Raw genomic sequence first — 14,612 nt, 5'->3', positions numbered from 1 at the left:
GATAGCATCAAAAACAATATTTGTGAAAAAAATGGTTGTCAATATTTTATTATTTTAACAAATAACAAACAAATCTCAGAGATTTGGGAGTTTGGTTCAGCTAAGCACTCAACAGTTTTGATGCTCCTCTGAATCTGTGGTCTAGAAAACAGTTAAGAAAATTTACAGTAACGTGGCCTCTCATGAGATTTCTTGCTAATGGTTCTCAAAGACACTGCAAAACATAGAATTAGAAAAACCAAGGACATTTAATTTTATCTGCGGTGTAAGTAGTAATTTCCAGTCTTGTAGGAATCATTCTGAATATCTCAGTGGTTAAAGAACCTGGGCCTAAAGACATAGCCAGGACTGAGCAAAACTTGTTAAGTTTCACAAGGCTCACTAGAATTCAAGCATTTTTCTAAACGAAAAATGAAGTTAGTTTTTTGTTTTGACTAAGTGGTGCTACTATCTCTTGCTCCCCATGTCATGCCCTGGATTCCAAGCTTCCAAACAACATAAAACAGTTTGTGATTTACAGTGCTATTTTTAAAAAAATCAATAGAGTTGGATGAAATCCAAAGACTGCTATGCTACATTGTACAGGGCATTACTTCCCTGGAAGCTTCTTAAAGTAATACTTGATAAACTTTATCATTTTCTAATTTATTTGAAAGCAGAAACTGCATTGAAATAAACAAACTAGCAAAACAAGAAAAAAAAAACCCCCACACACATCCATGAGTGCAAACATCAGCTGGTTAATATACAACTGGAGCTCCACATATTGAGGTTGATCCTTAAAAGTTAAGGCCTCCCCTCTCCTGGCTTTCCTCCTCCAGGCTGGCAAGGTGTCAAATAGCTTGGTTCATATCATTCTCCCTTAACATACTGCAAGAGAAGATAAGGGCACAAGCCTACAGGAAAATATGCAGATATAGAAATATCTAAATGCTAAAATAAGTTTTCTGATGCATATTGGGGAGAATTTTTTCCTTTACAGAGAACGTGACTTTTGGTAAATGAAACACTTCAATAACTGTTTTGATAACGTTTTCAATACACTGTGTCTCTTTTAAAACCTGCAAAATAGAAACAAGTGTGATATTCTGATTTTTTTTCAAGAAGATTTTTTTTTTAATTTTCTGACCAGCTTATCTCCATAGACACATTTAATAATTTCAGCGTTTAATGGAAGTTACTTGTATTTTGCCTTGGAAGAATAAGTTCCTCTGTCATTTTTATACCTCTGGTTGAAATTGTAAGTATTATGGATGCTCAGTAAGGCATACTACAAGCAACATGTGATCCATAGATAAACCCTACTTTTCTTTCTGGGATTAGAGTTGTTCAGTGCAGACTAACAGCAGTGTGAGTTACTAATAACGGACTCAATCATGCTACCCTTACATGTGTTGAGTAAGGTGTACTAAACCATGGAAGGAGTATCAGAATTGGGAGAATGGGAGTTTAAAAAACATAAAAGTGATTCTCTTTAGAGACAGTACATACCTAAAAGTAAAACCCTAGATCCATGACTTGTACATAATATCAGCTTAGTGATATATTATGTAGAATTGACAGAGCATTGCTAACTATTGAGGACTGCACACAGACAACATTCCTCACAGTATAGATTGCTAGTTATGTAGGGGTCAGAATTTTAACACTTCCCTTCCTTGGCAACTCTATTGTACCATTACTAACCACCTTAAATCTTAAACATGGCCATCTATTACTTTAAAGGTCTTTGCCTAGGTCCTTTTCCTCCCGGAAATAATATATTGTAATTAGGGCTATCAAGCGATTACAAAAATTAATCAGGATTAATCACGCTTTAAACAATAATAGAATACCATTTATCTAAATATTTTTGGCTCTTTCAACATTTTCAAATATATTCATTTCAATTACAGCACACACTACAAAGTGTATAGTGATCACTTTATATTTATTTTTATTACAAGTATTTGCACTATAAAAACAAAAGAAATAGTATTTTTCAATTTACCTAATACAAGTATTATCATGAAAGTTGAACTTACAAATGTAGAATTATATCCAAAATACCCTGCATTCAAAAATAAAACAATGTAAAACTTTAGTATGTACAAGTCCACTCAGTCCTACTTCTTGTTCAGCCAATCGTTCAGACAAACAAGATTCATATGTCCCTTGATGCTTCAATCACCATTCCAGAAGACATGTGCCCATGCTGATGATGGGTTCTGCTCGATGACGATCCAAAGTAGTGCGGACCAAAGCATGTTCATTTTCATCATCTGAGTCAAATGCCATCAGCAGAAGGTTTATTTTCTTTTTCAGTGGTTCGGGTTCTGTAGTTTCCACTTTGGAGTGTTGTTCTCTTAAGACATCTGAAAACATGCTCCACACCCCATCCTGATCAGATTTTGGAAGGTTCTTCAGATTCTTAAATCTCGGTTTGAGTGCTGTAGCTAGCTTTAGGAACCTCATATTCGTACCTTCTTTGCGTTTTGTGAACTCTGCAGTGAAAGTGTTCTTAAAACGAACACCATGTGCTGGGTCATCATCTGAGACTGCTGTAACATTAAATATATGGCAGAATTTGGGTAAAATTGAGCAGGAGACATACAATTCTCCCCCAACGAGTTCAGTCACAAAATTGGTTAACACTATATTTTTAATGAGCGCCATCAGCATGGAAGCATGTCCTCAGGCATGGTGGCCAAAGCATGAAGGAGCATCCGAATGTTTACCATATCTGGCACATAAATACCTTACAATGCCAGCTACAAAAGTGCCATGCGAATGTCTGTTCTCACTATCAGGTGACATTGTAAAGAAGAAGCGAGCAGCATTAACCTGTAAATGTAAGCAAACTTGTTTGTCTTAGGTGAACAAGAAGTAGGACTGAGTGGACTTTTAGGCGCTAAAGTTTTACATTGTTTTGTTTTTGAGTGCAGTTATGTAACAAAAAATCTATATTTGTTAGTTGCAATTTCATGAGATTGCACTACAGTACTTGTATGAGGTGAAGTGAAAAATACTTTTTCTTTGATTTGTCATTTTTACAGTACAAATTTTTGTAATATAAAAGAATATAAAGTGAGCATTGTACACTTTGTATTCCGTGTTGAAAGTGAAATCAATATATTTGAATATGTAGAAAAACATCCACAAAATTAATAAATTTCAATTGATATTCTATTGTTTAGCAGTGCCATTAATTGCAATTAATTTTTTTTAGTTAATTGCATGACTTAACTGAAATTAATCAACAGCCCTAATTGTAATATAAATACAAATGCAAATATTTATTCTCTTCTACTACTTCTATTGCTCATTCAATGACAATTAATAAAGTGATTTAGTCAGATACTGTTAACTCCCATAGACTTCTCTCCCACTGAAATCTGAGATTCAAAAAGGAACAGAGATTTCTACATAAGCACGCGTCCACATGTACCCTCTTTATTCATCTAAACTCGCCCTGGAAATACTAAAGTTCCATAAGAAATTGACTGACTTAGACAGGAGGACACTGGAAAATTGCAGTAAACCCTGTTCTCATCAGATTTTTTTGGTTTTTGTTTTGGCCAATTTCCAAACAGGCTTGGGTACACTCTTGATCTGCATTAGATGTTGCTGAGCCAAACTATGTGTTTTACTGGTGCAAATATACATGAACATTGAAGCAGTGTTCTCTTTTATTACCCATTCCCACGGTTGCGTACATAGGTCTAATCCTGCAAAGTGATCCATACAGGCAGACCTTTTTTGGCCAGATGGATCATTTTACAAGAGCGAGGCTATAGTCATTACAGAGGTTTTCAGTTTAATGACTCCCAGTCATACTGCTTTTGAGTAAATACCAGCTCTGGTAGATTTTGCTGAAAAGCAGGCTGTGTCCATGCTGCAGTATGTAGCTACATGTGTCAGTGAAAGGCTCTTGTAGCAGGGAGCTGCCAGAGCCTTTTCCCACTGCAAAGAAAGACTTCTGCAGTGGGCAGCTGCCGGTTCACAGTGGGGAACTATAGGAGCCTTTCCCCACTGGAGGGAAAAGTAGAAAGGGAGGCATAGCTTGGGCTAGTAGAAAGCTGTGTAGGGTACTATCAGGGTTCCCTCCCCACTCTGAACTCTAGGGTACAGATGTGGGGACCCACATGAAAGACCCCCTAAGCTTATTTCTACCAGTGTAGGTTAAAACTTCCCCAAGACACAAAGTCTTTGCCCTTGGATTAGGTAAAACGCTGCCACCACCAAGTGTTTTAGACAAAGAACAGGGAAAAGACCACTTGGAGTCCTATTCCCCCAAAATATTCCCCTAAGCCCTACACCCCCTTTTCTGGGGAAGGCTTGACAATAATATCCTCACCAATTTGTACAGGCGAACACAGACCCAGACCCTTGGATCTTAAGAACAATGAAAAATCAATCCAGTTCTTAAAAGAAGAATTGTATTAGAAGAACAAAAAAAGATAAGAGAACAACTCTGTAAGATCAGAATGGAAGATAATCTCACAGGCAGTCAGATTCAAAACATAGAGAATCCCTCTAGGCAAAACCTTAAATTACAAAAAGACACAAAAACAGGAATACACATTTCCTCCAGCACAGCGAATTTACAAGCCAAAACAAAGAAAAACCTAATGCATTGTCCAGCTAGATTATTTACTAACTTCACAAGAGTTGAAGGGCTTGCATCCTTGATCTGTTCCCGGCAAAGGTATCACACAGACAGACAGACAGACAGACAGACAAAAAACTCCCCTCCCCCTTCCAAATTTGAAAGTATCTTGTCCCCTCATTGGTCATTTTGGGTCAGGTGCCAGTGAGGTTACCTTAGCTTCTTAACCCTTTACAGGTGAAAGGATTTTGCCTCTGGACCAGGAGGGATTTTATAGCACTGTATACAGAAATGTGGTTACCCTTCCCTTTATATTTATGACAGGTATATATCCCCAGTTTACTCACCTAAACAGTGCCTCACCGTCTACAGTGTTACTTACACCTGTGCTATGGGAGCTAGCTATGTAAGCACTCTACACACCACCAAAAGGAGTGTGCTGTGCAGACATACCCTATTACAATAAGTTTAGAAATGTAATAAAATATTATAACAACATCTCCAGATATGGCTCTCACAGGGGCAGATCTAACTCACATTTTGAGTCGAGGTTCAACTCTGTATTTCTTTTAACCAAACTGTTTTGCCAGTGTTTCCTTAATGCTTATCCAAACCTGTAGAAGTCTGTGGAACCGGGCATTAGGTTCTAATATCTTACCCAGACACAGTTCACAAATATACAAATTCCTTAGCCCCCTTTCTTGTTCATTTTTGAAATACAGGAATCACAACAATATTAGGCACTCTGCAGTTCTGTAGTGATAAACTTCTTTGCCATTAATGTGCTAATCTTAAAATCCTCACAGAGAACTTTCCTGTTTCTTTCGCTACTTGTTTCAGAAATTGTGTGTTTCATATGGATATAGTATATTATTGGTTCTGGATTACCCTTGATTATCAGTACAAAAGGGTTTTTTTCCTCTCCTGCTGGTAATAGCTTACCTTACCTGATCGCTCTCATTAGAGTGTGTATGGTAACACCCATTGTTTCATGTTCTTTGTGTATATTAAATCCCCTTACTGTATTTTCCACTGCATGCATCCAATGAAGTGAGCTGTAGCTCATGTAAGCTTATGCTCAAATAAATTCGTTAGTCTCTAAGGTGCCACAAGTACTCCTTTTCTTCTTTTGTCAAAGGCAGTTTTCTCTCTAAGGAAAAGGCATTCCAGGGACTGAACAGTATCACCTTGCTGAAATAACTAAGTGAAAATGTTTAAGACCTTTGCATAGTAAACTTAATCCCCTTAACCTCTGATTTCTACTCATGCTGATCAATGTTTTCTTTTTGTTGCTGTTGTTTGCTTTCTACAGTATGTGTTTAAAGACTGCTTATTATTACCCTTTTTTATTGATATAGGGTTAGTCTGCATTTCTTTATGAGTCTTGAGGACCTTCTTACTGTTGTCTTGACTGAACCCTCATCATCATCCACAGCAGGTATGTCATCATCCTTCCTGGTTCAGTATTGAATAGGGTTCCCATAAGAACCCAACAAATAGCTACTTTAATCTTCTGGATGGATTAAGACTGAATAATGCAAAGTACCATTCCACTCCCCCAGAGGGAAAAAACAAGCTGAAACTGAGAGTGAGTGAACAGAAACTGAAAACACCCAATACCTTAAAAAGGAATAGGTTTGTATATACATTTCTGCAGTGGTCATCCTTAAAAGTTTATTAATTGCCTTAGATAGTTAAAGTACTTATCTTAAGAATTTTCAGTATTTCCTATAGTAAGTTTAGGAAATTACAGGGAATACTGAAAATATTTAAGAGGCAGCATGATCTAGTGGACAGGAAACTAGACTGAGAATCAAAGCTTTGAGCTTCTAGTCTAAGCTCTATTATGGACCTGCTATGTTACCTTGGACAAGTCACCTCATTTCTGTTTTCTTTCCTATCCTTGTTGTGTCATTTGAGATTGTAACATCTGTCCTCATCAAAAAAAGTTGCAATGATATTTTTTTCAATTTAAAAATGGGGTTTTGTCACATTTTTTGTTTTTTGCTTTTAAAATTATTGAAATAAAAAATGGGGAAACATGATTTTTTTCATTTATAGCACATCTCTCTCTCAACCTACCTCACTAGAACAGTTAGAGGAAAATAAAAAAGTTTAAAGTAAGAGAAAGTAACATTCTAAGTGAGAAAAATGAAAATTTTCACACAAAATTTTGAATGAAAACATTTTTTTTGTGAAAAACCCCACAATTTTTAACAGATCTACTTACTATATGTTTTCACAGTGTCTGGAAGAATGGGGCCCCAGTCATGGCTGGGGCCTGTAGGTGCTACTATAATTCAAATACAGACAGACACACACCTCTATACAAAAATGTTAAACTACTGCCACTGCAGTATTGGAATACCTTCCATGTAAAATCTACAGCAATAGCTAAGTCTCCAGTAAATTTCATGGAGTTTCTGCTAAACTTCTCCCTGTTTAGGGTAGAAATTCTTCTGGAAAATGGAGCTTTCGTTATGATTGTTTACATTTTATTAATTCACTTCTTTAGCAGAGAAGAGTGTGTGTTCAGTTTTGGAGTGTCATTCTTATAATGGAAGGGCCTTTTCAAAGAGGAAGGTTTTGCAGCATTTCCTTCAGATGGCCAGACTCTGGATCACCCTGATCTCCTCTGGAAGATGGTTCCATAGGCTGATCCCCTCAACTGAGACTGCTTTGTCCCCAGCTCAGACATGCTACCTTCTCAGCTTTGTGATCTACATTGTCCCAGAGAAGCACAGCTCTCATGGTAGTTCACAAATTGAAATTCTGTCTGTAATGTAGCTGGGGCTTGATCCATGTATCATTAATAAACAATAATAAATATACCCTGAGGTTACCTTATCTGTGGATGCAAAATGGATGGCAGCTATTGTATTTCTTCTTTATCGCTCTTTTACCTAATAATTCATCTCAGTTTAAAGTGTGACTGAAAATATGGTGCTTCCCTCTGTATTTCCGTATTTACACACCTTGTTAAATAAACTACAGTAATTATACTCTTAAAAGAAATACTCTAGGCAGTTGCCACATCATCTAATTAGCAAACAAGAAAAGATTCATAAGCTATAAACCAACACATCAACCAACATAAATATCTCTGCTAAAAAGTTACAATACGAAGTCCATTTAGGGGTTACATAGTATTAAAATAGTATTCCAAAATACTCAAGAAAATACACCCTTGCCAGACCAAAATAGGAAAGCATTGTGATTCAGAGCATTTTGTTTAATGAAAAGTATGGAAAGAAGGCATTTCCTAAAATATAAGAACCAGACAAAACCACTGAGGACAATTGTTGGTACTTTGGGTCCTGGAGACCAAATCCCGCTCAGCATATGCAACATTAAATCAATGTCTCTGTTTTTATGTTATCTACTCTTTCTCCCTTTAATTCCCAGAGAAGATGCATGTCTTCTCCTCACCTTCTGTCCCCTCATCCCACTCAGCCTGACTTTAAAGTGCTTACAAGGCTACTGATCTTTTCTGAACTTATCCCATACTATTACTATTGCCATCAGACTTAAAAAGGATTGCCAGTGATCCATAAAAGTAACTCTTCTTCCAATACTCACTAGCACGCCATGTAGTCACATTTCATCCTAGCCGGTACTGAACAAAGTGCATATAACATCCCAGAAAGTAGTCTTGTTCCTGAGTCTTTTCTGCTATGTTAAATTCACTCTTAAAGATTCTGATCAAAACTTATGCATGGACTAACTTTTTGCTCTGTGAGTAGACTCACTGATTTCATTTAGGCTACTGAGTGTGTGCAAACGGAGTACATGCTTAAGTCTTTGCAGGACCAGGGTCTAAGACTGACAACCTATTTTTCTCAATATTATCAGTTCTAAAATATATTGTTTCTGTTGTGTAAATGAGACAAATTATATGAGTACTTTGTAATGAAAAGAAAGAACATTGTTGCAAGGTCTCAGAGAACACCATACATGATACTAACTGTGTGACTGGGACAAAAATAGATGTACTGTGACTCATTTAATTAAAACAGATTGTGCTGCATTTGTAAGTAATCAAACCAATTTGGGCCTTGCTGCCCATGACTGTGAGATGCTCTTATTCTCTTGCATGTTTAGGAACTTACTGGAATATCTTTGGAAAACTTTCCACAAAATAACTATGGAGAACCACCTTGTGCATATGAGCTCATAAAATTATAGAGAAACAATAACTCATCAAAGTATTCCCCTTGGACTTCCTACTTCAATGGTGATCAAATCAAAATCAAATAGGCCCACAAATATCCAACAGAGTAATTAACTAATAAAATAAGAGAACTGAAAAATAAAGATATTTGTTTTATTTATTCATTTTAAAATAAAATATGTTAGGTAGTATTTACCTAAGATTTGGTCTTTAATTTTAAATATACATGTACATTTATATTCACACTGTAATTTCTCCTAGAAATATTAAACCTTATGCGATCTGTTATATTCCTCACTCCCATCCTAAACAGACATGCTGGGGTTTGCTGAAGATAACTGCATGCTGTAAGACAAATTTTAAAAAACCCATAAAAGCCCCATATCTTCTCATTGTTATGTCTGACATGAACTTGCTTCCCAAGTGTTTTTTCTCATATAAACACCAAAGCAAACTATGTTAAAATAATTCTATGTTTTAGTTTTTACATAAATGCCAGGAAATTCAGAGCTTATTCTATCTTCACTCCTAAGAAGTGTGACTCAGAATAGAAGAAGCAGCATGATATAGTGGATAGCCCATAAGAAATTCTAGATTGTATTAATAAATTGTGGGCTGATTCTCTGTCCCTTTTGTGGGAGGAGGACATGATACAGGCAGCCAGACTCCTCATCACTATATAAACACTAAAAATAATTTAAGGCCCCCTGTTCAGGAAAATGCCGGGGCAGTTCTACCTTTGTGCTTCTGCGGGGATGGAAAAAGCACTGCTACAGTACCCCCTTCCTCTGCACCAACCTGCAGAGGTATCTGGAGGCACAAGTGGGAGAATGTGGCAACATCTGAACCCTTGCACACTCTCAACTTAATGCTGGAGAACTATGGAAGGTACTGTGCTTCTTATGTGACAAACTGTCTCCGCACTCTCCCTGGAATGGTGAGGCGTCATTCACCTTCAATATGGACCAATGAGTAAATGTCACAGTCTGAACCTGAATTTATAAGATGAAGTAGATCGGGTCCACTGTATATTGTAATTGTATCATGATAATGTCCTCATATATTATGTCTGACAACCAATACTTCAAAATATTAATGAGACCATATTACTAGATAGAGTGGCCTCTACCTAAAATAGCAAAGAGACCATATTGTGTATATGCAGAAGACAGCAAAAGAAAAGATGAGTGTTTTACCTTTACTTTTGGGATGCCTTAATTTTTGAGTGCAAAATTTCACAATATAACTGTTGCATTAGAACCAATGTTTTGTGTACTTGTGGCACCTTAGAGACTAACCAATTTATCTGAGCATGAGCTTTCGTGAGCTACAGCTCACTTCATCGGATGCATACCGTGGAAACTGCAGCAGACTCCAAGTTTAAATCCAAGTTAAACCAGAACATCTGGATGAGCTATTACCAGCAGGAGAGTGAGTTTGTGTGTGTGGTTTTCCTTGCCTACAGACAGCCCCGCAACCTGAAGCAAATACTCACCAACAACCACATACCACACAAAAGAACCACTAACCCAGGAACTTATCCTTGCAACAAAGCCCGTTGCCAACTGTGCCCACATATCTATTCAGGGGACACCATCACAGGGCCTAATAACATCAGCCACACTATCAGAGCTCGTTCACCTGCACATCCACCAATGTGATATATGCCATCATGTGCCAGCAATGCCCCTCTGCCATGTACATTGGTCAAACTGGACAGTCTCTACGTAAAAGAATAAATGGACACAAATCAGATGTCAAGAATTATAACATTCATAAACCAGTCGGAGAACACTTCAATCTCTCTGGTCACGCAATCACAGACATGAAGGTTGCTATCTTAAAACAAAAAAACTTCAAATCCAGACTCCAGCGAGAAACTGCGGAATTGGAATTCATTTGTAAATTGGATACTATTAATTTAGGCTTAAATAGAGACTGGGAGTGGCTAAGTCATTATGCAAGGTAGCCTATTTCCCCTTGTTTTTTCCTACCCCTCCCCCTCCCAGATGTTCTGGTTTAACTTGGATTTAAACTTGGAGAGTGGTCAGTTTGGATGAGCTATTACCAGCAGGAGAGTGAGTTTGTGTGTGTATGGGGGTGGGGGGGTGAGAAAACCTGGATTTGTGCTGGAAATGGCCCACCTTGATTATCATGCACATTGTAGGGAGAGTGGTCACTTTGGATGAGCTATTACCAGCAGGAGAGTGAGTTTGTGTGTGTGGTTTTTGGGAGGGGGGTGAGGGGGTGAGAGAACCTGGATTTGTGCAGGAAATGGCCCAACTTGATTATCATGCACATTGTGTAGAGAGTTGTCACTTTGGATGGGCTATCACCAGCAGGAGAGTGAATTTGTGTGGGGGGGTGGAGGGTGAGAAAACCTGGATTTGTGCTGGAAATGGCCCAACTTGATGATCGCTTTAGATAAGCTATTACCAGCAGGACAGTGGGGTGGGAGGAGGTATTGTTTCATATTCTCTGCGTGTATATAAAGTCTGCTGCAGTTTCCACGGTATGCATCCGATGAAGTGAGCTGTAGCTCACGAAAGCTCATGCTCAAATAAATTGGTTAGTCTCTAAGGTGCCACAAGTACTCCTTTTCTTTTTGCGAATACAGACTAACACGGCTGTTACTCTGAAAAATGTTTTGTGTGTAATACTAAATATGACTATAAATTAAGTATGGTGGAAAGTCATCATAATGGAAAAATAATGCAAAGATGCACACTTTCTTTCAAGACCTTAGCATCTCAGCTATTTCAGGCACAGGCCAGTGAGCTGAAAAACAGTATTCTGTGCATGGATGTACCAAAAAGTATTCCTCTATTAAATTATTTCTATCAAACTTGTCCCCTAAACAATTTCCACCTTTCTTTTGTTTTCCCCTCTCCGTTTAAATGTAGAAAGATAAAGAGGGAAATTTGATATACAGTAGAACCTCAAAGTTATGAACACCAGAGTTACAAACTGACCAGTCAACCACACACCTCATTTGGATCTGGAAGTACACAATCAGGCAGCAGCAGAGACCAAAAAAAAAAAAAAAAAAAAAGGCAATACAGTACAGTACTGTGTTAAATGTAAACTACAAAAAAAAAAGGGAAAACAGAATTTTTCTTCTGCAGAGTAAAGTTTCAAAGTTATATTAAGTCCATGTTCAATTGTATACTTTTGAAAGAACAGCCATGTTTTGTTCAGAGTTTCAAACATTTCAGAGGTATGAATAAGCTCCATTCCCGAGGTGTTCCTAACTCTGAGGTTCTACTGTATCTCTGAAAATATAGGTATGCTCGGAGTGAAATGCAGACAGTCCCAGCAGCACCACAATGGCAAGAGCAGATGCTTACTGTAACATGGTATTTTGATTTACCCTTTTTTAAACAACAAAGTTGTGATTCTGAAGCTACATTGATTTTAAATTTGGTTCCCTCTAAACTAATGATTTCCTTTGGTCTCAGGGCAAGTTTAGAATTTGTGTCAGGTATAATCGGCACTCAAATCTAACTATCATTATAAGTCTTAATTAGGTAGTTTCAATGCAATAAATTCATTAAATCTTAGATCTGAAATAGCTTCATAGACAGTTAATGGGATCAAGGGGTGACTCGTTCTTTACAAAAAAATGGCTGATATTACTGATTAGGAGATTTCATGTATTGACATTCCATCACTAAGACAACATGATTCCATTAGCAGGCTTATCCATTCGCATTCCATTTTTGCTAAGAGTGATAATGTCATTCACTTATCAGTGAAATTCATTATCTGAGTCCCATCAGGCTTGTTTTAGTTTGTTGTTTTCCTTCATGAAAAATTCAGTCTTAACGTTTGTCATGCAGATTCCATGTACCAGCAAACAAATATCTGCCATCACCCATACAAATGATCTTTTGATTTGTTTAAATGTGAGGTGAGTTACAAAATAATCTGAAGAAAAAAGCCCAGCTAACTTCCAGCTAAACAGGACACTGCCTGCTGCCTGTGAGAAAAAAAAAAAAGATAAACAGATGGCAGAGACTAACTATTTTTCCTAATGTCCAACTATTAGGTTGGACATTAGGGAAAAGCTTCATAATTGTCAGGGTGGAATAAATTGTCTAGGGAGGTTGTGGAATCTCAGTCATTGGAGATTTTTTGAGCAGGTTAGACAAACACCTGTCAGGAATGGTCTAGAGAATACTTAGTCCTGCCATGAGTGCAGGGGACTGGGCTAGAAGACCTCTCGAGGTCTCTTCCAGTCCTATGATTTTATAACTAGTACCAGCAGCTACAGAGCTTTTTTTAGCCAATGTGCACAGTGATCTGAACGAGCCTGAGTTGAGAGGGATAGACTGGCCCTGGAAACCTGATATGCTAAGAGTTACCTAACAGGTCTGGCAAATCACCTATATTTTTATCTGCTCTAAGACACTGGTAACCATTTTAATTTATGATACCTCAGCCACCATCAAGGACAGGAACTAAGGTTACACTGGAAAATATGTGCTACCTGCTGGAATTGTTGCTGTTTCTACCTGGAAGCTGATTCATTTATATTAGCATCATCTCAGGGTATGCACAGCCTATCTTACTTCAGTTTCATCATTACACATTCCTCAGACAGGGTAAGGTGTTGGGAGCAGAATCGGAGATGTTCCCAACATTCCGAAAGAAGCAACACATTTCTCCCAAAGGGGCAGCAGTATAACTAGAATGGGGGGAGTCAAGAACAAAGGCTGCACAGATTCTACAGCATTTGTCAACTCCCACCAGATGCACCAGCAGAAGAATACTGACCAAAAGTTCATGTTTAACTTACCCAAACTAACCTTCGCTAATCAGTTATCAGGGAGACAAACATTGGAGATAGAGATTGGGGTTCAGGCCGACAGAGTGAATGCTCCTGATTGCCATATTTTGAAATACTGTTTCCTTCTACTCTTTGCCTAAGATGGCTGGGATGATGACATGTAGGGAGTGGAAGAGGAGGGCATAGTCACTGATGAACAGGGACATTGAAATCTTAGTGGCTAAGATAAGGAACAAAACCCCTTGTCCCTTGGTGGCTGGGAAAGGAAGCTTCCACTTTAACACCTGAATTCCCTTCTCCACACTCACAAAGGACTCATGTTGCAGGAAAGAGAATAATGATGATGTTGAAACTCGGAGCAGAAAGGCTACAAGGACTGATCCCTCTCACACCTCCCTTAGGCAATCAGCATCATCAGGGTCCTTAGCTGTGTGGAAAGCCTAAGATAGACAAAAGCCCCTCAGCATCTGCAGCATCAGTGGCAATGAGTCATCCACCCGGCAGAGGCTGAACGATGGCAATGCCCCAGTTACAGTAAAGTCGACAGCAGGAGCACACATGAGAAAGCGTCTCTGTGGGACAGTTGGAGGACTTGGGACTCATGTTCAACTCCCTAGAATTCCAGATAGTATGGTGAAAGAGTCTCACCATACCCTACTGCTATGCCAGCCAGGGTAGAACAGCTAAAAAGTACTTTGTGGAGTGTTTACTATCACATAGCCTGAATCAAACAATTCTCATCCTTACTCAGATGAGAATGCAGAATCAGGCTCACAAATAGTTGTTTATTATCACAGTTGTTTATTACCTGCCCTCTAGCATCTGCCGCAGGCAGTTTTTAGCATAGTAGATGTAATTGTGACTGACAGGCAAAGGTCTGACTCTGTGAGTGCCACGGAGAGAATCACGTGATCATTCTGAGTGATAACGGTGCCTGTAGTGAGGTGAAAGAGTGTGCAGGACAGAGAAAATGAAGAAAATGTGGAAGGACTCTTCTGATGTTAAATCAGTTTTCACAGCATGCAACAAGTCAAACCAGCCAGCTAGCATTTCAACATTTCTCT

General features: G+C 38.2%; 1 protein-coding gene across 1 annotated transcript in view; it reads right to left on the bottom strand.

The window, feature by feature from the left end:
- Window positions 1–14,612, bottom strand: part of NRG3 (neuregulin 3) — a 919,092-nt gene that overhangs the window by 56,064 nt on the left and 848,416 nt on the right. The window lies entirely within an intron of this gene.

Source organism: Lepidochelys kempii, chromosome 7, assembly GCF_965140285.1.
Source record: "Lepidochelys kempii isolate rLepKem1 chromosome 7, rLepKem1.hap1, whole genome shotgun sequence".
Lineage (NCBI taxonomy): Eukaryota > Metazoa > Chordata > Testudines > Cheloniidae > Lepidochelys > Lepidochelys kempii.
Note: the sequence above shows the minus strand (reverse complement) of the source record. Positions and strands in the feature narration are given on the sequence as shown.